The sequence below is a fragment of the Bos mutus genome, chromosome 1 (assembly GCF_027580195.1).
Source record: "Bos mutus isolate GX-2022 chromosome 1, NWIPB_WYAK_1.1, whole genome shotgun sequence".
Classification (NCBI taxonomy): Eukaryota; Metazoa; Chordata; class Mammalia; order Artiodactyla; family Bovidae; genus Bos; species Bos mutus.
Window position 1 is genome coordinate 679,600 of NC_091617.1, and position 23,022 is coordinate 702,621.

Genomic DNA, 23,022 nt, shown 5'->3' on the forward strand with positions numbered 1-23,022 from the left:
TAGAGGAGGGGCTCACCAAGCGATGAGGAAACTTTCAGTCTAACAAAACGGCGCAACAAGACATTATTGAAAAAAAAAAAAAACTTTAAAAATATATATACTTTAGTTCCACAGGAAAGAGCAATCCATGCTATCACTTAATGTCAGGAAGAATATTTATCATTTTGAACTGAAAACAAAAATACACTGTCCTAAATAAGTGGTCTAACTTCTCTGGCAACAACAACTGCCCATCATGACACTGCCCTTTCTTCTCTTACTGTGGTAGTCTCAGACTGGAAAAGCACCGAGGTCGTAAAGCAACCTGGGGGAGGGGGACTCTAATTATTCATTATAAATAAGGTCACCTATATGAATCTTCAGTCTTCCCAGGTGGCTCAGTGGTAAATAATCCGTCTGCCAATGCAGGAGACACAGGTCGATCCTTGCGTCGGGAAGATCCTCTGGAGGAGGAAATGGCAACCCACTCCAGTATTCTTGCCTGGAAAATCCCATGGACAGAGGAATCTGATGGGCTACAATCCATGGGGTCGCACACAGTTGGACACGACTTAATGACTAAATGACAACAAAATGAATCTTCAGATACTGCTGAGTTCTAAGAGTAATGAATTTTGTAGCTAAGTTAGGGTCCTGGATAGAACAGGTATTTACTAGGTATTATCATCCACTCCCAAACACAATACCAAGTATTGCTTAATCTAGGTAGACTACTGTCACAAAATTTCCCTAAATTCCTACTACAAATGTACATCTGTGCTAGTCATCACACATTAACCTAGAAACTTGACGTGACTCCTGCCTCAAAGGGAACCAGATGTTCCTACAAAGACAGCAACATACAATTTATAAACAACCCTAAATTTTTATTCTGCTAGCTAGAAAGAAGACACTGAAAAAAGTGTTTTTTCTTGTTGAAGGGTATACAAGGCAAGGAGAGGAGGGAAAAAGAGAAAAATTTTCTGGAAGACTGAAAAACAACATCATTATTGTTGTATCTTCCAAACCTAAACAAAATAGACATCTGTAAGCCATTAGGTAACAAATTATTGTCAATATTAATCAGATTTTTTCAGTCCCGGATTAAGAAAATCACTGAAAAACCGACATTTAAATTTACCTAAAATTGAGTTTATGTGAATATGACAGGTTTTCTCCTGGAAAAAGAGAGAAATTCTGAACCTTCAAAGTAATTATAATTGGAGCTGAGGAACAATATGAAAAACATTTTGTTATTCAATCTAATGCCTTCCACATGTTAACTCCTAAAGTGATTTCTCCTTTTGAGATAAGGCAACCTCAGAGTGAAATGTTTTTCTATGCTTGACAAAGCAGATGCTTTTTGATGAACCTAGATTATTTTCCTTTAAAAATTAGTAGCAAAGTTATCAAGTCCTATAAATGATACTAAAGCCATCTCTTTTCAAAACAGACCACAGTACAAGTCACTTAACAGCATACCTCTTAAGGAGCTGGAAAAAAAGCTTAAATATAAATGCTCTACTGTATTAGTTATTAAGTCTAATTAATAATAGTGCCACATAGAAATGTCTTAAACCCTTCTCTATGCCTTTTTGAAGCTTAACACACTACAACAACTATACTAAAAAAAACTGACCAAATAAAATCCTTCGTCCTAAAACTCAGTGTCAATAATGACTGGCATGAGTAAAACTGCCACAAACAAAAACACACTAAAAGCTGGGACTTGTATCACTTTATTCTTGCCAAATCCTGAAACTGGTAGTATTTCTATGACTACTTTCTCTGACCCTGAAACATTCCAGTTATTTAAAAAAAAAAAAAACAAAAACCTGGATATTATTTAGGAAGAATTACCTAAATTTCAAACAAAATCTAATCAAATAACTAATTAGCAATTATTATTTATAAAGGCACCTTTAATGTTTCACTGTAAGAACTAGGTCCTCAACTACAAAGAAAACTGTAGCTGGCAGTTACGAGATTCTTCCCTGTCATCAACAGAGCTCCCACTGCCACCCAACATCCAGCCACACCCCTGCCATTCTCTTCCAACTTACACACAGATAAGCCTAGTTCACTGGTCCGAGGGCCATTTCAAGTGTCTCTCTTCTCAACAGCAGTAGTTGGCCATCTCCTCAAGAAGGGACAAACACCCAGTGTGTTTATTTTTGTTTGGAGGGAAAGTGGAGTGGGGTACCCACTGTAGTGGCCACTACAGCAGCTTATTCGTTCAAAGAACAAAGCGCTCAGACACAAAATGAGCCCTTCCTTCTCCAATCACTAGGAAGCACTGCAAATCGACCACACTGTTTCCCATTGTCAAACATGATGCAAGTCAGACATCTAACCCATACTGCGCTCCCTGATGAACACTTAGGCTGGTCTAACCCCTAACTTCCCTAGAACAGCAAGCGGGTCAGCTAGAGAAAAGATGTTCTTTCTGCCCAGAGCAGGGGTGGCAGGAAGAGGCAAACACTAGCTCAGGGCTTGAGTTCGCAACGCTTTCTGCCTCCTCAGATCCTTCAAAAGCCACTGCCGGCAGCCCCCATCTCACAGGACACCGTCAGTCTGTGGACAGACTTAAGATTTTTCCAATTTAAACAAAAAACATCCAGAAATCAGCACCTAGTTAAGATTGGAAAAGGAAAATAGGTCAAATCAGTTTATAGAAAGATGTAAAATACTACAAGGCAATGCACCAAATTCATATCTAGTCATTTAGAGATTGTCACAGCCTTGAACTTCAGCCTTTCAGAAAATGAACTGTGCAATTCCTTAAAATGGTCTCAAATAAAACATACAGTATGTTTTGCATATTTTTTCTCACTCTTTTTAAAAGCAAACATTTCTACAACAAAAATATAATGAACACTATCCAGAGTTCCTTTACTGTTAGAAAGAAGCCACATGGAAAAATTTTTTCTCCAGCTGCTAAAAAGAAGCCTTTTAATTTATGTTTTCATATTTCTAGGACTAAGCTGGTTCACAGTTGAGAGAAATCCCTTAAGTGAGAAATGTAGGACAAGGAATAAAGTAGGTATAGTAACGATAAGTATGTGAGCTGGTTCCTTCGTAATGCATTTTTAAGAAAACAATATAAGGTAAGTAATAGTCACAGAATGTATAAAGAAATAGTCCCCTAGTTATAATGGCCACTGTAATAAATTCAGCCAATTTCAATCAAACACAAGGGTGTCGTGAAACAGAGAGACTCCTCCCAACAGGAAGGGGCTTCCTTCTCAAAAAGCAGTGTTTTATTGGGAGTTCTTCACAAAATTAGAATACAATCTTGGTACATGAAAGCACCATTTCATGTACTTGGATGAACTAAATTACAACTGAAGAATTAATCCAGATAGAGAAGCATACATAAATATTTGCTGCTTGAACTAGAATCAAATAGCAAAGACCAAATTAACATCATCTATTAAACTCCTTCATAATATATCAAAACATAATTAGTTATAATGACCAAATCTAACATCTCTCTTCTATTATCTAGGGAGACCATACAATTTATCTTCCAAACTAGCAAGTTATTCTGGGACAGTCCATCAAAATAGGATGTATGGTCACTCTAAAAAGAAAATCATCTGCTATAGAAACCAAAGAATAAGTAAAACAATTCCTAAAGCCATCAGGGCTCCAAATCATAATCAACTCAATGAGGCATGTGGACTGAAAAAGAGTAGACAATGACGATCAAAGTGACCAAACCATGATCTTTTTAGCTTTGGGCTCAAAAAGGACAATCTGAACAGGCAGAATCCAGTACTGTCAAAAGTCGGCTTGCCAAGTCTTGTGCATTTGCTGACCCAATGGTCTGATAAGGAGTAAGTAACACCTAGGAAGTATGTCATCTTGCCCGGTGCAACAGACAGGTGTTCAGTGAATGTCACTTCACCATCTACAACTTGCATAGACTGGAAGTGGTGCTATAAGCCTCTTTCAAAGTAAACTGCCAACGATACCCCTGGCATTTTAGGAGCTTCTTGTGCTGTGCCTGCTACGTGCTCAGTTGCTCCGTCATGTCCGACTCTTGTGACCCCATAGGCTGTAGCCCACCAGGCTCCTCTGTCCATGGGATTCTCCAGACAAGAATACTGGAGTGGGCTGTCATTTCCTCCTCCAGTCCAACTCTTTAGGACCCCATAGACTGTAGCCCTACAGGCTGTTCTGTCCATGGAATTTTCTAGGCAAGAATACTGGAGTGGATTGCCATTGCCTTCTCCACAGGAACATCTCAGAAATTATTTATTGATAAAAGATGAAATAATGTATTAAATACGCAGTTCTCTCACAAATATTTTAAACTGACTCCCAACCACCTCATCAACTATTAGTGCCTATCTACAACACTTCATTCAAATAAAACTCACTCAAGTAAAACTCAAGAAAAAAAAAAAAAACCTCACTAAATTTATATAAAAATCTACTTTTCAGACATATTTTTCACCTTGACTCGAAGTCCAATAAACCCAATTCCACTAGTGGGACAGGTTACTCGTCTGGGTATGTAAATGCTCGTAACAAGACCTTCCGTTGCCCAATCCCTGCTTACCTTAAAAACGTACAGTTGGCTATAAGAGCAGTTTATCAGTGACACCAAAATGAAAGCTGAGTGCTTCTAATAGAACTTAGATCAATTCCAGCCTATTCAAAATTACAAGTGGAGCTGGAGATATTATCTGTAGTCATATAACAGTCCCTAAAACTTTTAAGGAGTCTGCCCTTAAATTTCTTTGGCAAAGTATTTCAACTATGCCTACAATCTCGCTGAGCTTTTCGAAGTATATAAGAAATGTTCGAAGCCCTGAATTAAACTCAAATGGCTTATTCTGAGGGTTTATATTCTGAGGGTTCCTAGTCCCCGTGTCCCATCACAGGGGAGGGAGGTGAGGCGGAATGAGCAGGGATTAAAGCCCCACTCCAGCAGCCTCGACCAAGCAGAACTTTTCAGCCAAGTACTGGTGGGAAGGGGATTAGGAGGGATGGCTTCCCAGGTAAGTAAACTAATTCTTCAAATAAAATCTTCTTCATCTAGGAAAGTTCATAAACCATCAGACTTATCACTTCATCCATATACAAAAATCCCCTGAGATGTAGTCATTTTAATTTGTTTCTACCACTGCACAAGTGTGGCTCACAATGGCTCTTTTTGGTTTTGTTTGTTCTTCTAAAGAAGTCTCAGCGAATGAAGGCGGCCTTTTGGGTATGGGGGCAACTTTGAAACTACCACGGGTTTCAACCTTTATTGGATGATACTAGAACATGTGTATGGAGCAAACTCCAATAACCTATTTCTATGAGAGAAATGAAAACGTAAAATAACAGAGCTGTAGTGCCTATGGTACCGTATCATGTAATCCCAACGACTAAACATTGGTGTTAACTTTGAATGGGGAAGAATTCAAAAGGCTCAGCGCGGTTTGCTTATAAAAGATTGATTATCATGTTAGTTATACATAACGGAGATTAAAAAATAAAACCTTGGCACTAAGTCCTGACACCTTGCAGGTATTGTGCTTAAAGTGCTTTCTGCATTACTTTAATCCTCACAATAATTGTAGGAGAAGTACAATTATTATGATATTACACACAAGAAAACTGAAACCAGTGAGGTAGTGTAACACCCCAAGATACAGTTATTTGTGTTTACATCTGGATTTGTACTCCCATCTGTGTCTAAACTGCTTCTTCACTTAATCACCACACAATACTACCTTTAATGAAAAGGGCAATTTAATAACAGAAACAATATTAATAAAAGATCGTTCAACATCATCATCAAAAAGTTTAAAAATTTTTGAGCTTGCAGAGAAAACACCTGAGATGTATAAATAACAAATGTTAACAGAAGAGACTGCAAAAAGTACATAGGATAAAGTCCAACTTAAATATCTATGTATAATCATACGTGATGGATATATGTACAAAGAAAATAAAGAGATTAAAACAAAAATAAGTCCCAGGTACAGGCTTCCTATATAAGTACAAACATGCAGATCAGAAAATCCAGCTAGAAGACCAAGGTTTAACCAGTTTCTCATCCAAGACGAAGGCTTTTGCTTCCATTCTCTTTTTCAGCGTTAGAATTAAAAAATTAAGTCTCAAAGTCTATTCTACACCTGACCTTGTTACCATGGCTATATGAGTCTCAGTCATCCTTTCTTCTGCTAACTTCCTTCCTCTGCTAACCTCCATCTTTAAGACATTAGACTGAAAGAGTCAGCTCTATGATCTATAAACATGAGTTCTCATAGTAAAACCTAAGGACCACTTTTCTTACTGAATGAACTGTTTGTAACCACCTATCCTTTTCTCGGAGTACGCACAATTTGGCTCATCCACTCTGAAACTATTCCACTGAATTCTTCCTCATCTCAGAGAATGTCAATTCCATCCTTACTATTATTGCTCCAGTCAAAAATTAACAGCGATCCTTGAAGGCTTGGGCTTCCCTTGTGGCTCAGACGGTAGGTAAAGAATCCACCTGCAATGCAGGTGATCCAGGTTCAATCCCTGGGTTGGGGAGATCCCCTGGAGAAGGGAAAGGCTCCCCACTCCAGTATTCTGGCCTGGAGAATCCTATGAACTGCAAAGACCATGGGGTTGCGAAGTCGGACATGACTGAGTCACTTTCACTTGAAGGCTTGCTCACTTTCCCTCCACCCACACACAATCAATCATCAGCAAAATCTGCTGGCTTTATCTCAAAAATATACCCACAATCAGAACATATAATCTCAACTGCTAGCACCCTGACCATTTCCCTAATCATCTCCATCTCTCCTTAACCTGATTTATTTTTTCCCCCACAGCATGCAACACCTTCTAACATACTTTAATAAATTTTCCTTATGTATACTGTCACCTCACTACCAGAATGTAAATTCCAAGAGGGCAGAGGCTAGTTTCTCAGGTTCACAGATGTGGCTGGTCTGTCTAGATCATTATCTTACACACTACAAGGCTCAAATGTTTGTTAAATGAATCCAATATTAATGAGTAAGCACCTGATCAAGAGTATTAAACTTCCAATAGTCTATACAGTCATCAACAACTGGGTTTTAAAGCAGTATAAGAAGGTAGATTAAAAGGCCAAGAAGTAGGTCAGCATTTCCTCCCTGAGGAAAGTGATTTGCAATCTCAAACAGCAGTGGTTGAGAGTGTACAGAATGACAAGGTAAATCAGACTAGGCAAGCATGCTGCCCTTTGTTCCGATAAAAACCTCAATGGGCCATGACACAATAGAAACCTGTCTGGAGCCACCATCTCATCTATCTACCTACATTCCTTCGCTGTGCTAACTCCACTTCAGAACGTGTCCCAGATCTCACCTCTGCAATCATCAACAGCCGCTTCACCATGAGCAGTGACACGTGCTTCGTGTGTTACAGCTGTTTCCATGCTGGTGTGGGCAAGCAGCACCTCCCTCAGCTCCCTCGACACAGGCCCCAGCGTCCTGCTGATGTCAACACAGGAAGAATCTTTCCCATCTCTGCCTCTCCACTAACACCTGAAGAGTTCATTAAAAACTTACTTTAATAACTGCTACTGCTGCTAAATCACTTCAGTCCTGTCCGACTCTGTGCGACCCCATAGACAGCAGCCCACCAGGCTCCCATCCCTGGGATTCTCCAGCAAGAACACTGGAGTGGGTTGCCATGGCCTTCTCCAATGCATGGAAGTGAAAAGTCAAAGTGAAGTCGCTCAGTCGTATCCGACTCTTAGCGACCCCATGGACTGCAGCCTACCAGGCTCCTCCATCCATGGGATTTTCCAGGCAAGAGTACTGGAGTGGGGTGCCATTGCCTTCTCTGACTTTAATAACTAGCACTTCCCAACTCGAGTGCCAGGCACCACTTTTATACAACATGCACCAGATCATTTAATCCTCACAAGAGGTAGGCATGATGACTGCTCCCAATTTACAGATAAGAAAATTTGAGGACATATTAAAAGAATTACTAAGGAAGTCCAGAACCATCCTCTGCGAAGTAAAGATGAAGAATGTATCCTTTCACAACACTCCCCAGGAAGATATACGTAAAAAGTAGAAATAAATACAACTCAGAAAAAAAAAAATCTGCTAATCAATTCAGAGGAAATGAGGCCATCTGAGAATCATCTTCTGTAATCCCTAATGAAATAATGTTCTGAGGCAATGGTTATGGTTGATGCTAAAAGGTGAAAATGTCTGATGGGGACTTCAGAACAGATGGATGAAGTTGACAACAGCTGCCTTCTGACATGATGCTATACCCCAGAACTCTTGCAAAAACATCAAGTAAATACAACCTGTCGACTCTGCTGGGATTCAGATTTAAGCAAGTCAATTGTAGTGACACATCTCAGACAATTTAGGACATTTGTATATGGATATCACATGTTAAGGAATTATAGTTGGGTGGCAAAAAGGCACTGTTTTTTGTTTGTTTTTAAGCCCTTACCTTTTAGATATATACTAAATATTTACAGGTGAATTTTTGTATCTGCATTTGCTTTGAAAGACTCCAGCAAAAACTGATTTAGTATGTGCATGCACATACACACGTGTGTGTGTGAGTTGCTCAGTTGTGTCCAACTCTTTGTAACCCCAACTGATTCAGAATTATCAATAAATGCTAAATCCAATGGAAGACTGCTGGAGAAAAGAATATTCAGCATCAAGTTTGTCACTCCATAAACCACTTAATAATTTCTAAAGGAAAAAAAGTACATTAATAATGGAACAATCTGGTGGATATCACCCTAACCAAATGATTGCATGACATCCCCAAGAGTGGGACAAACTGACCTGTCTCCTGGTATAATACATTGGTATCCCTGTGTAATATTCCTGCCAAAAATGTTTAATCTATCTCTAATCATGAGAAAGCAACTAGACAAATTCAAATCGAGGGACTCTCCAGACCAGAGGTCCTGGACTCTTCAAACTAACAATGTCTTTAATGACAAAGAACGGTTCAAGATCTGTTCAAGATCAAGGAGACTACATAACAACCAAATGCATGAACCTTGATTGAATACTGAATTAAAGAACTAAAGGCTAACACTGGAATAAGGTAACCTTGAACACAAACTGAACATTCTGCAATTGCATTGCAGTAATGTCAAACCTGATTGTAATGGTCATGCTATGGTTAGAAAGTCCTTATTCCTAAGAAAGGCATGACAACAATACCTGCAACAAATGGTACAGATAAAGAGCCAATAGGGCAAATTTTAATCCCCAGTGATCTAGGGGAAAGGCATACAAGTGTTAACTGAATGGTTCTTATAACTCTTCTAAAGGTGTAAAATTTTCAGATGAAAAAATATAAAGTACTCCAGCAAAAAATAAACGAATAAAAGGAAGGGGTGGTGGAGATAAAGCAAGAATGGTAAACACTGATAACTGTTGAAGCTGGGTGATAGGTACAATACAGAGATTCGTTAAACGAGTTACTTCTGTGTATGCTCGAGCCCACGTCTTAATTCTCACTTCTACAAAACGGAAAAAAACATGTACTTCAAGTCAACATCATCAAGACAGATTACTAATCAAGGTGGATTACTAGGTAAAAGTCCTGTGGGAAAGAAGCAAGCATTAAACAACCATCATATACAGTCAATTCTTTCGGGAAAGGCTTGGAGATGACCTATAAAAGAGAAGCCTGCTAGACTGAATGCATGTTAATATAATCACCCCAACATGTCTGCACTCATCTCTGCTCTTCTGCCCACAGCTAGTGGCCAAGGCTCGCTAAAGTCTCAGCCTTGCCTGAGCACTGTAACAAAAATACATTACGCCACATTTTGTCCCTTCATCTTGATGTTTCTCTTCACAGCATCTACTAGTCTGTCTCCCTCATTAGAATGTAAGCTCCAGGAAAGCTGGAACTTTTTCCTATAGTTTACAACACAGGGTAGTGGTAGGCACTCAAAATAGATGTGAAACACTTCCTTCAGTCTAAAGTGACTTTTTAGCTCTAATACTATTACAGTGGATGCAGTGATCAAAAGTTTAGCTTCTAGCTTTGAGACTGCCTTTAGGATCCTAACTTGGCACCTTACTGAGCTGTGTGGTCCCGGGTACCTTTCTGCTTCAGTGTTTTCATGTGTAAAATGGAGAATACACACACACACACACACACACATATAATACACACACACACACAATACACACCCCTTGCTTAAACCAGCCACTGAGGATTAGGTATTACAAGCCGTAAGTTTTATAGATGTGGGACATCCAACCATGTCAACTTGTGGTGGTTTACCTTCATGTTTTCCATCTTATCTTACTTGGTTCCAATTTTATGTTCCTAGAAAAACTGTTCCTAGAAGAAGAGAGGCCAAGAAGTTTCTCATTTTTCCATGAGACTGAGGCCAGAAAACGTAAACACAAGAGTCTTCCTGGTAAACCAGATTCTAACTCCCAGGAGGCCAAGTCATAAAACAGAAGATCCTGAAATTGGGATGATTCCTCAGGCAGATGCTTTTGGTTAGAAAACTTTTAAATCTTCTAATCTTCTCAAAGGTTTGGGGAATACAGGATTTTCAAGAAATAAACAACAGGACCATAAACAGGCTAACGGTTTTTGGAAGGAATGGTCGAGATTATGCCCTGAACAGAACCTAAGAAGTGAACATAAAACTGAGGCATGGTTTTGTAGATTACAAATCCAGCTGATTTTTCTCTTACATTTCAAAGACAGAACAAGTAAAATACAGAGAAATAAGATCAGAAATGCTTTCCTTGGATGTCAGAAGGCAGGAGATCTTGAAATTGTAAGTAACTTCCAATTATTTTATCCAAATCAGGTAAAATATTTAATAAAGGAAAGGCTATTAGGAGGAATTTCTTCACTTTCATCTTCTTAAACTGGATTTGCACAAACTCCTGGTCCTCAGTCTACACATAAGAACGCATTCCTGAAACCAATCAGGCTACGAGAGTCAATGTTACAAAACTGCACTCTCGTGTCACTGCCAACAAAACAGAAAACAAACAGTATACCAGCACAAAGAATGAGAATCAGAACCACCTACTACTGGGTCATAGATTTACCTTGGTTGAAGCCAACTTTTTTAAAACGACACTTAAGTACACCTTCCCTGTAATATGTGCCTGACAAAGATCCTACCTCCAAACTTAGTTGACCACCACACAGCCAAGGTGTTCTCGTACTAAACTGCTGCTGCTGCTGCTCAGTCGCTTCAGTCGTGTCCGACTCTGTGCAACCCCATAGACGGCAGCCCGCCAGACTCAGAGCAATCTGGCTGTTATAGCTGCCCTTGGGTTTCCACACGTGACAAAATCAAAGCATTTTAATAGCCAAGGAGACATTTTCAACACTGAAGTCTAAACAAAGTTACAAAACCAGGAATTTTTTATTTTTTTTGGCTGCACCACGGGGCTTATAGGATCTTCACACTCGGCAGTGATAGCTCAGAGTCCTAACAACTGGACCACCAGGGAATTCAAAACCAGGAATTCTTGATGCTAGGGCACAGACAGGCAAATGCCAGTTTATGAGCATTGAGTGCTTCAGATGGAGGTTTTAAGAAGCCTCTGCTTTCACTTGCGATTCCATTTTTAAGCTCTCATCCATGTCAATCTCTACTGAAATGTTCCCAAAGTGGGTAGGGATTCCCTTAACTAGGGCACTGTAATCGTAATAAAAATGATGAGGGAGATGAGTGGGAACAAGTCAATTGTACCCTGGACTTGAAAGGTAGGGAAGAACAAACTGGACCCAAGTTTATCTGCAATCTGCTGTAGAGTACCTGGAGTGGGAGTGGGGAAGCAACAGTCAGGGTAATGACTTGGTTTCCGTTTATGGAAACATGAAGCCTGGCCAAAAATTGTAATGTCACATCATCCCCTTGATCTACACTCTGACTAGAGGAACACCTAATTTTTTTTCATAGTAATACTATATTCCAAGGATCATGTGTCATATAAGCTAACGTGAATTTCATAGACATACCCTGAGGAAAAATGTCATCTTCTAGATAAAGCAGACTCTTTCAAGAAGCATTATTTCAAACCTGTAGGACTTCAGTACAGCAGTTGTAAACCAAACTGTACTAAGGCATCCTTAAAATAAGCAATCACCCAGATGTCTAAAGACAAAGTGGACTATGAATACCAATTTCTGACAGTTCATACTAAGTCATACCTCAGTCTTTGTGTGACTCTCTGAAGTCTGTACACTTGGCCTAAATGGGCATACATAATCCACTAGTCCAAATAAACTGATACTCCTTTTAAAGACCTGGATGTGTTTGCCATTTACTATTAGTCCTATTGTAAATCAATGGTCAATTAACTAGATGGGTTCTGTCAATGTGAGCAGCAATTTCTGTAAGCTAAATGCTGAAAGAGGTCCAAAGGCAATTAAGGATGTCTTTAAAGAACATCTAAAACCCATTATCTAAATCAGAAATTACAAGATGTTAGCCAAACCTGACCAACAGATACATTTCCTTAGATCCATGGTGCAAACATCTAAAAATGTAACAAAGACAAAAAGTAACCCCAAAAAATCAACTTCCTGTAGTATCTGGAGTTTTGGCTAAGAATAGGATAGATAAAGACAAGCTGGCAAAACCAGGCCCGCACTCCCCATGGCAATAATACACAGTGGTAGTAGGCGCCAGCACCACCAGCATGAGCGAGCACGCACGTGCACGTGCGCACACACACCCCTGTAGCAGCTCCACCATTTTGCCACAGGCCCACTAACTCCTTTCAGTCTCTGAATTACAACATCACAAACTCCAACAAAATAATCTAAGGCTAATTCATACTTACCAGTTTTAACACACCGAAGTCACGAGAATTCAATACATAACCTTTCTATTCCTCAGACAACTTTGTTAACAGTTTTCATTGACTCATGAACATATTTACTTCACACTGCCATCTCCAAACACAATGAAAATGATTTTAAAATTACCAGCATTACTATTCAACCTTCTTGGTCACATTCTTATCTCTTCATCCACTATTATACACTCACACACATTTCTCAAATCTGCTTAATAAGTGTTCAATATTTTGTATCATCCAGTATCTCATTATGGAGCTTCAGAGTAAAATAATCCAGTACAAAGAAAGTCACAAATTAAGTCTGAAACAAAGTTGGGCTTAAGAGGCTGACAGTTAAATATACATCAAAATAAAATGTGCATTCTCTTGTAAATGGTCTTGAAGATTTGGATCATAGGTACCTCTGGCTTACAAGATAATTATTTAAAATTCAATCATGTTAATGATATATATACATTCCAGCAACATATGCTATAATGCAAAATACTTTTAGTTCTTTTATAAAAATAAAGTCTGTACCAATAGGAATGGGAAAAAAAAAACTTTTAAAAAATCAACTATTAAATGGAAAGATGTAGTCTTATAATACATTGCTCCATCAAAAATTAAAAGTTAAAAAAGTAAATGAAAAGAAAAATACTAACTGAAGGTATCACATGGCAACAGAAATCGATTAGGCTATGATCCACCAGCTCCACGCGTCGATTCTACTGAAACAGGGTCATTCCTGAAGTTTCAGCAGCAATTCAGCAAATAGAAATCAAAATTTACTTGAAGATTAAGATACTAAGCTTTCCCCTCACCTGCCTCAAATCATTTTGACACTTACAAGCCTATCTAAAGTAATTCTTTTCTTTAGATTTTCTTCACTTTCTCCAACCTTTCCTTCACTTACAATACACGTAAGTCTAACTAAGTACAAGGTCAGATGAGAGACAGAGATGAACACAAAGTCCAGCTTCAAATAGTTTAGTTCTTGATGAGGAATCCCACCCAGTGCATTCAGCCTGGCAAAGGCTGGCAGCTGCTGAATCAATGCTGCACATCTGTCTGACAGAAAGGCTGTTCCATGTGGTGGAGTTCATTCACCGGACCCCTCACATACATTCTACATTTCACGGAGGCAAAAGCTCAGCCTTACTTAATCAGCATGCAAGCTATCAGGAAGCATGGCTCATGTTCACTTCTAAAACTTTCACGTTCAATTCAAAAACTTCTGAGCAAGTGCTATATGTCAGGTTTGACTCAAGTCTTGGATTCTGGTAACTTACACATTAACAAAATTTATCTTCTGGAGTCTCTTCATTAATAAAGTGGGAATAATGGAAAATTACACAGTAAAGTTTAATACCTTACCTGAGAGAACAAAGGTACCTTAATGACACACTGAACACCTACTGCCTCCAAGGTTATGTTACCAACTTATCTTCAAAGACCCTCCAACTGACGGATCACTCCCATTTCACAGACAGAAATGAGGATCCAAGAGGGTTACGATTCCTTGTAGGCAGGTGCCAGGAACCAAACCCAGGTTCATTGTCTCTAAAGTTCTTTCTGCTGCCCCAGTGTCAGTTCTTTGTTTATTCCAACATAACACAACCAGGACCTTCATTTCAGACCTTTTGCTCTTCTATTCATTGAGAAAACAAAAACTGGAGCACTGACTAAAGTGGAAGCGTCTGTATCCAAAACAATCATACACAAAAGTATTAAGTAAAAAAGGGATTAAAGCTGCAAGAGGAAATTCTTAAAAAATCATACATACCTTAAACATTTTACCTACATTTAACATATAAGTGTATTTCCCAATCTTAGTATGGGGCCAAGCCCTTGAGAGAACGGGACTGATGACGTAGAGCTCCTTGCTGAAGTTCCTTCTGCTTGATCTAAAGCATTATCTATAAATCCATCATCTACCATCTCCATTCCAGTTGCACCAAAGTGCAAAGCTTTAAGGAGTCCTTGTAACGCAGTCTACATACAGAATCATCCTGGACTATTGTTATCTTCTCTCCAACACTTTATGGCAGCTATTCTACAGCCATTATTTTAGGGACTCACCTTCAGCATGTTTTTCCAAAGAATCCAACTTGGTTTTCGGGAGAGGAAAAAAAAAGTTTGTACTCATTTAATCAGTTTACATATTTAAATTATTATAAGAGCAAGACTACCTGCCATGAAATAGTCGTGGAAACCAACACAACTTCTGGTAAGCATACAACTCCCTCAGTGCAACATGCACTGATCTGAAAGCAACTTACTAGCACCAGAGGTCAGCATGCTGTCTCATAGTCAAGAACTGCTTTAGACTGATGAGAACAGGAAACCCCAAGGCAGCTAAATAAGCATCAACCTTGTGGGTAAAGCAGAGCAGACATGAAACAGACCTGTCCCTCAAGCACATGTACCCTACCAAAGGGGATATGAAACATTCACCAATAAACTGTAACACTAACGAGAAAGCTGTCCACGAGATAAGACACAGAAACACACCGTCCAAGTTCAAAAGAAAGATCACAATTCCTAACAGTGCAGGTCCACAGTATTTGTTTCATATACCAACTGAGTCAAAATGAACTTGAGGTATGTTTTCTTGGAGACGATCATTCCAAGAAAAGCAGTGTCACACAAGCACCAAAGGAAATTAAAGGGAATGATATTTATAGGGATATACAGCAATTTTCTTTACTCAGTACTGTACAAAAATGGAGAATGAAAGAAATTAAAAGATGAGGTTAAAATAAAAGACTGGAGTCGTATTACAGGTGGCCTTGGATGTCAGACTTCATTCCGAATATCTCTGAGAAAGAGCAGATTTCTGAACGTGCTGTAATTTGGCAATGGTGTTGACACAACCAACTGATATGGGAAGGTGATGAAGTAATCAAAAAGGCATCACTACACAATGCTTTGTAACAATGGTTTGTATTATTTCCCTAAAAATGCATCCCAATTTAACTTTCAAAGTATTTCAAGAACTTGTATCTCTGCACCCCAGAAAGCATATTTATAGGCATGGATTACCCTCCCCTCAGCAGTATGAGATCGTCTAAGAAACTGCAAGAATCCAAGCAAGAAACCTAAGTAGCTCAGCTAGAGCAGAGAAGACTATATGGGAATGAGACTGCAGGAACAAAGAGTTGGATTGGTTTAGTCCCATGTGACAGAAAACAGGAGCCACAAACAGAAACAACTCAGGCAAGTTTGGGGGTAGGCGACTCATTAAGTTTGAACCAAACCAAGTTAGCAGTGCCATGGGAATATACCAGCACAGAAAAGCACAAAATGCCAGAGTTCTTGGCTTGTTACCAAAGAAAGGCAAACCATATGAAGGTCAAACCATACGAAGGCAAAGGTACAGTATAGAAAGAGGAGGGAAAGGAAGGGATCAAAGCAGAAATCTCAGGATATAGCACCGTAGGAAGTTAAGACAAATGGTGAACCTAGGAAATTATAACTGTTTCCTCTAAATCAGGGGTCAGCAAACTTTTTTGTTGTTGTTGTAAAGGACCAGATAATAAATATAAACAAATGAATATGGTTATGTTCCAACACACCTGTATTTATGGACTCTGATATTTGAATTTCATATAACTTCCATAAAAACTTTTAATTTTTTCCCAACTACTTAAAAATGTAAAATCCTTCCTTAATCCCACAGGCCACACAATGCAGGCAACAGGTTGGATTTGGCCTGTGAGCCATACAGTTCGCCAACTGCTATTTGGAGCACAAGAAGGATATCAGGACTGGATTAACTGTCTTTTTCCAAACTTCTGACGGTAGTTTTCCCTTCAGATAAATTGGTAACTTACCAGATATTCATTAAATGTTAATGACTTCTTTAAATCTGACTAATTCCTTCAATTTGATTTCCCTGAGAAAGATTAACTACATGTGTCGGCAAACAGTCCCTGTTGGTTTAGAATTGCCTTCCACTGAACAGATGCATTCCTCATGATGAACAGATAAATCCTACCTGTACTACAAATACAATGAAGGTACTAGATGAAAAACATTACTCTAGAATTTCTTCATTGCTTTCCAACTTAAGTTTTCCTTAGAGTGATTTTATAATCTAAAGGTTGAGAAGCTTCAATGGTAGTCTGCATTGTGATTTTGAAAGGCAATAAATATCTGCTTTGAATGTGCGAGTCACAAAGAAAAAAAACAAAGTTTAGTACAGAAAGTCAACTTATGACCAGCAGTCTTCACACATACAAACCATGTTTGTTGAGGAAGGCTTCCTCAGCCCCCAGCCACTCCTTGTACCTTAGCTGTAGCTCAGGGGCGGGGACAGCATTCCTTCTTCAATCGCTTGCTGCAGCAATGAGCTGGAACCCAAGAAAATTTTAGTACCAAGTCAAAGTACGACACTGCTTGCCCACAAGGCTCAGTTCTTTCCTTACTGGGTAACTGTTTTAAGTGATCTGATTGCAAGTAGACAAAGCACGAAGGCTGGTTACTGAAGATAAAGATACAAGCTAAGCTGTTAAGGGCAGACTGGTGAGGAGGAAAAAAAAAAAAAGACCAGTCATCTGACAACTAGAACAAGGATGTTTCCATTTGAACTTCTGTCTGCCACCACCTGACAGCAAAAATACCACTAGTTCCTAGTTATCAAATATTGCCAAGCAAGCCAAGCTACAATGACCTACGGTTGGCCACTCTCATAGTGAGTTCCCAGTTAGACCCTATGCCTCCAGAAAGTATCTAAAATGCTAACAGTTTGCGGAAACTACTTTCACAAGACACTAAACTTGGGGTGCTGCTGCTGCTGCTGCTAAGTCGTTTCAGTCGTGTCCAACTCTGTGCGACCCCATGGACTGCAGCCTACCAGGCTCCTCCGTCCATGGGATTTTTCAGGCAAGAGTACTGGAGTGGGGTGCCATTGCCTTCTCCTAAACTTGGAGTATAACTCTAGAATACACTTTTGCCAGGTCTTCTAATCAAAAAAGCTTGACTGAGGAAAAATATGACAAACTCTTCCCTGCATTATCAGAAAACCTATTGCTTTGTTCAATTATAGAAACTAGAATATAATTATACTTCTATTTCTAAATGTATAAAACCTAAGTCATAAACTCGGCACGTCATAAACTCTTTACTTGCAAAGAACTATTTCAATGGGCTACCTTAAAATTTAAAATATAATCTGACTTTCAATGAAATATGAAAGATATTGAACATAAAATAACTTGTGAAATCTGTTTTAATAAAAAAGATTTTCAAAGTAGCCATCTGCTTTTACTTCTATTTGAAAAAATACACAAGAGGATATATAAATGCTATTTTATTGTACACACCTATATTTACTTACAACTAAACTAAGAATTAGAACTAATTATTGTTTAAACCATTAGCCTTTAATTCTTCATGGAAAAATTCCTGAGTAGCAATGAGAAGAGTTCAGGAAAAAATATTTTCCCAGGGCTTTTACAACTCGAAATATTCCAACTGGTTATCATCCTTTGGGCAAACGTGATAACACATGTTAAGTGTTCCTAAACTAAGTAACCAAAAAATATAAATGTTCTGCATAGATATCTTTTTAACCTCAAAATTCCTCTTCCTGAGCCTATCCCAAATGTACAAATTTTTCTACAAAGTTCAGTTTTTCAACACAGTACATGCCTTTAGTTAAAAAACTGTCGATTCATTCTTTTACCTAGCTTAAATGAAGTGCCAATCTTTTATATCAAATTTCAAAGTGAACTCAACAGACATAACCCATTTCTCAAACTCTCAAGAGAAGGGACCTCAGAAATCAGAGTCATATCTCACCCACCGAAGTCAGGACCTCTCATCTCCTCTATCGACCTAAACTTTCCACAGCAAGAGGTCAGCGGGAACGTGGAGAGAAAAATCATCTCACAGGTAATTTGTTAATTTTTCAGTTGTTGAAAAATGTCTTCCAGAGGCTGGACTGAGACTGCTTGCAGTGTATGGTCTTTCCTCTGCAGCCATGTCCTTCCACACTACAGCCTTGAATACTGTGTTTGCAAGAAGTTAATGTAACTCTCACAATGCTAATCTATGATAAGCTTCTCAAAACCTTTTTATTCTGGAAACTCTTCTACATAATGGTCTAATACTGGTCTAAGCATCCATCTTCTCAAATGGCTTTAATCATGACCTTTAAAAGTCTAATTTCACCACGTCCATGACTTTACTGCATCAATTTTCAGAATTAAAGTTATCTACTTTTCACATCAGATTACGGAAATAAGACAACTTTATATATACATGTTTAATAAAACTCAAGCTAAATGGTACCTGCAAATAAATTTCTTCTTGGGAGGTCTGGCATCTACATTCCTAAGTGCACAGACTTGCAAGTGCAAAAAAAGCAGAGACCCATGCTGACTCCCAACTGCAAACAGAGAAAAGGCACTGAAACGTTTAAGTGACTAACATACAACTGAATATAGTTCAATAAGGATTCATTCTACCTACTACACCCTGAAGTCTTCCAATGGGGACTCACAGAGAGACTGCTACAATGCAGTGGGGCTCCAACACAAGAAATGCTATGAAAGCCTCAACACAGTGTCTGCCTGTTAAATTCAACACCTCTTCTATGCTCAATTTTAAGGACTCTGAGCTAGGGAGTCAAAGGAAATTCAAGAGTTGGGAGAAGGAAAAGTAATACACCCTAAAGAGAGGAGGAATACTCTTCAGGCCTACGGTGGTGGTTTAGTCACTAAGTCACGTCCAGCTCTTTTGCAACTGCATGGACTGTAGCCAACCAGGCTCAAACGCTCTTCAGGCCTATAGAATATCCCCCCCAAAAAAGAAACAGGAAAATCTCTCTGGAAATCTATGAAAAGACTGCAAAAATTAGTCTCAATATCCGCATCTAAGAATTACCTAGAGTATTCCCTCCATTCCAAAATACATAAATGACTTGAGGGAGGTGGAAATTAAATCATCAAAAAGGTACACCATAAGAGACATACACATTTCAGAATCTAAAAATATAAAAGATGTGTTACTTAAAATTGGGGAATTACATACAACACGCTACCTACAACAGAACCACAAAACTGCTGCATATTAGAAAGGTTTCCCTAAAGCCTGTCAAAGTTCATCGTCGCATTTTTCACTTATTTCCCCCAAAGTATTGATCTTATTTTAGAACTCAATTTTCCCAAATTGAAAGCAAGCAGAACTTGGAAGACAGGAAGTTTTATGTTTGTTACTCAAATTGACAACCTACTCAAAAGTTTTATGAATACAAAAAAGAGAGGGTTTTTTTTGTTGTTGTTTAATCTTACTTTATTTAGGTCAAGGATCTCTTCAACACAACTTCATCATCGTTACAATGTCCTTATCTGCAGCCATGGAGGCCTGCGCCTCCAGGCAGGAGTTCACCTTGATTATCTGCAAAGCACCCCCACACCACACTTGCCAGGATTTCAAGAAAGGTTAATTGAATTATTATTTTAAACTGCACTATGTAGCTTATGTGAAATAAAAATATGTGTGCTCCACACCACAGATGATTGAATAGTGGTTGGTACAGGATACCAAAAAAAAAAAGTATATAACATAATAAATACATTTAACATACTAGAAGCTCTGTGAACAAATGTACAGTACTTGGCAGCTATGCTAAACATAAAGAGTTCTGAATTTTCATTTCAAAGGTTTATAGAATAAACAAACACTATACACTTTGACTCATGATACTTGCTTTCTCCCTAAAACAAGGTTAAAAGAAATTTCAATACATTTCCCAGGTTCTGATACCTCCTAAAACGGGTAAGTTAAAAGGAAGATTTTTTTTAATTGTTCCTATTCTCTTTAAGCACTACATTTTAGAGGGAAGTGGGCCAAGAAAGCGGTAATACTTAAGAGGCTAAACAATGCAACCTTACCGTCTCCCAAATTCAGGAAGAACAAGCTTGAGGCCACAACAGCATGCCTGACCAGTCTCTCCAGACCTGATCCAGAGACACTGGTGCCTTCCCAGCTCATAGTGTGCCAAGAACGTAAAAATTTCCTAATGCTCTGGGATTGGTAGTTTTCCAATAGCCCCAAATTTAAGTACCACCTAACTTTCTAACAGCTTGTTTTCAAAACTGACCCGAAATATACAATGTGCCCAAGTCTCTGGCGCTGTTAAGAAGCTAGCTATGTTCCCAAAGTCCAAACATTAACTTTTGTTGTTGTTGTCGTTATCTATACCTGCAAGGGAAGGGAGGGGGGAGGAAAAAAAAAAGCATACACCACACGCTACATTACCAAATTCACAGAAGAATGGGGGTTTCGGCGACGGCTTGAGGAGCACCTGACCCAGAACAGAGAACGAAGAGCGGCTCCGGGCTGCGGGGTCCCTGTCCTCGGCCACACCATTCCCTGGAGTAGAAAGGGCTTGCAGGATCGCTTAGCATCCCTCCAAATCTGAAATCCCCTACCTCAAGAGCAATCAAAAGCAGGGCGGGGGTAAAGTGGGGAAGCCAAGTTTCTTTCGGAAGGCGCAAAAATAAAAAATAAATAAGGCCACAACTTGGATGAATGAAAACTGGGCTAAGGGCACCCGGAGCAGGACTGCCGCTGAAGTCAGAAAAAGAGAAAGTCAAAGAATTTTTTTTTTTTTTTAACGTGAGAGCCGGTTCTACGCGACCGTGGTCCAGACACAACCGCGCGCGCACGCACGCACGCACACACACACACACACACGCTTTGGAGAAGGTGTTATTGAGCACGGACGGTTCCAGGGCGGCCGGCGGGCGCTACAGTGGAAGGCGGGCGGGCGGGCGGCGGAGGCAGGCTGAGGCGAGTGGGCGGCGGCGGAGCGGGGCCGGCGACGAGGCAGCTTCGCGACGGCGGGCGCACGGGGGGCCCCGGGCTCCGGGCCCGCGCTGGCGCGTGTCCTCCCCGCGGACCTTCTCACTGGGATCCCGAGGGCCGGCCCGTCCCCCCACCTCCCGCCGCCCGCCCGCCCTCCCGCCCGGCGAGGCCGCGTGCGAGGCACACACCCTCCCGCGCCGGCACACCCCCGCCTCCCGCGCGCACGCGGCCTCGCCGGGCCGGCGGGGGCCTCCCTCCCTCCACAAGCGCCCCCTCAAGCGAGAACGCCCCCCGCCCCGGTCCCCCCGCCTCCCTCCTCAACCTCCGGCCGCGCGGGGACTGAGGGAAGGGGCGGCGGCGGCGGCCTAGCGGGGAAGGCGGGCTCTGAGGAGAGGTGAGATGGTGGGGGGGGGGGGGGCGGTAGGAAGGTCACTTACCCGCTGCATGGCTTTCAAGATCAAAGCCAGCTCGTAGCGGGGCATGCCCGAATGGATGGCGCGCGGCTTCCGCACCGAGCCAGCTCCCGGGACACCGGAGGGGTGGGAAGGGGGTGGGCTGACCCGCGCGGAGAAGCTGACGGGCTCGGCTGACTGGGCCGGAAGGCTCCCGGGCGGCGACAGCACGCTCTGGCCGCGCGAGCCCGGGCTTAAAGGCGCTGGCAGCTGCGCAGACGGAGCTGCCACGCCCCCTCGGCGGGCCACACCCCCCACACGGGCGCCAGCCACGCCCCCTCCTTAAGGCGGCCGCGCCGCGCCCCCATCGAAAAGCCCGGCTCTCGGCGGCGTGCGGGCCCCACTGGGGCCCTTTCCCCGCCCCGCCCCAGCCCCCAGCACCCTAGCCGGGCCGGCGCGACGGAGCGGAGACGCGCCGCGGGTCTCTCCGGCCGGAAGCCGCAGGCAGCCGCCGGCAGCCACCGATAGCCTCCCTCCGACCCTGCGCTGGCTACGTACGCTTCTCGAACCAGCTGGAACTTTCCAGGCCTCCCGTCGCGTCCTGGGCGGCGGGCGATCCTGCCCCCCCGTGTGCGCGTGCGCTGCGGTGCGGTGCGATGCGGTCCGTGCGCGCGCGCGCGCGCGCGCGTCCCTACTCCGCGACTCCGGAGCGCGAGGGGCCTGGTCCACGGCCACGCTTCTCCGCGCGGGAATGTCTGCGGGACACGGGGTTCTCCTTCCCCGCACCCCCCGCCCCACCCAGGTTCTGGAACGTTCTGCGGCTTGGATTTGCGCCCCCCTCCACACACCACCACCCCCGACTCCGCAGGGGGTGCTACCAGGGTGGGCTGCCCTAAGCGCCCTTGCCCACAAGCTCTCCTTTTCCAGCGTGGCTGCCCGGGGGCGGCTTCCCGGGACCCCTTCGCCGGGAAAAGTGGGCGCCTGGCGCCGGCAGTGGTGGGAGGACTCCCCTATTCGCCCCATCC

General features: G+C 41.5%; 1 protein-coding gene across 3 annotated transcripts in view; it reads right to left on the reverse strand.

Annotated features, from left to right (window-relative positions):
* The window catches only part of SLC5A3 (solute carrier family 5 member 3), a 33,706-nt gene extending 11,525 nt beyond the window's left edge, over window positions 1-22,181 (reverse strand). Inside the window, exons 1-2 of one of the 3 annotated variants that reach the window (XM_070365502.1) lie at window positions 21,057-21,740; window positions 19,086-19,182 (exon numbers count right to left, since the gene is read on the reverse strand). The gene's annotated coding sequence lies outside the window, so the exon portion shown is untranslated. Of the gene's footprint in view, window positions 1-347; window positions 19,006-19,085; window positions 19,183-21,056; window positions 21,741-22,042 lie in introns of those variants that run through there. The other 2 variants (XM_070365445.1, XM_070365555.1) reach the window with 2 other exon arrangements.
* Window positions 22,182-23,022: the final 841 nt, after the last annotated feature.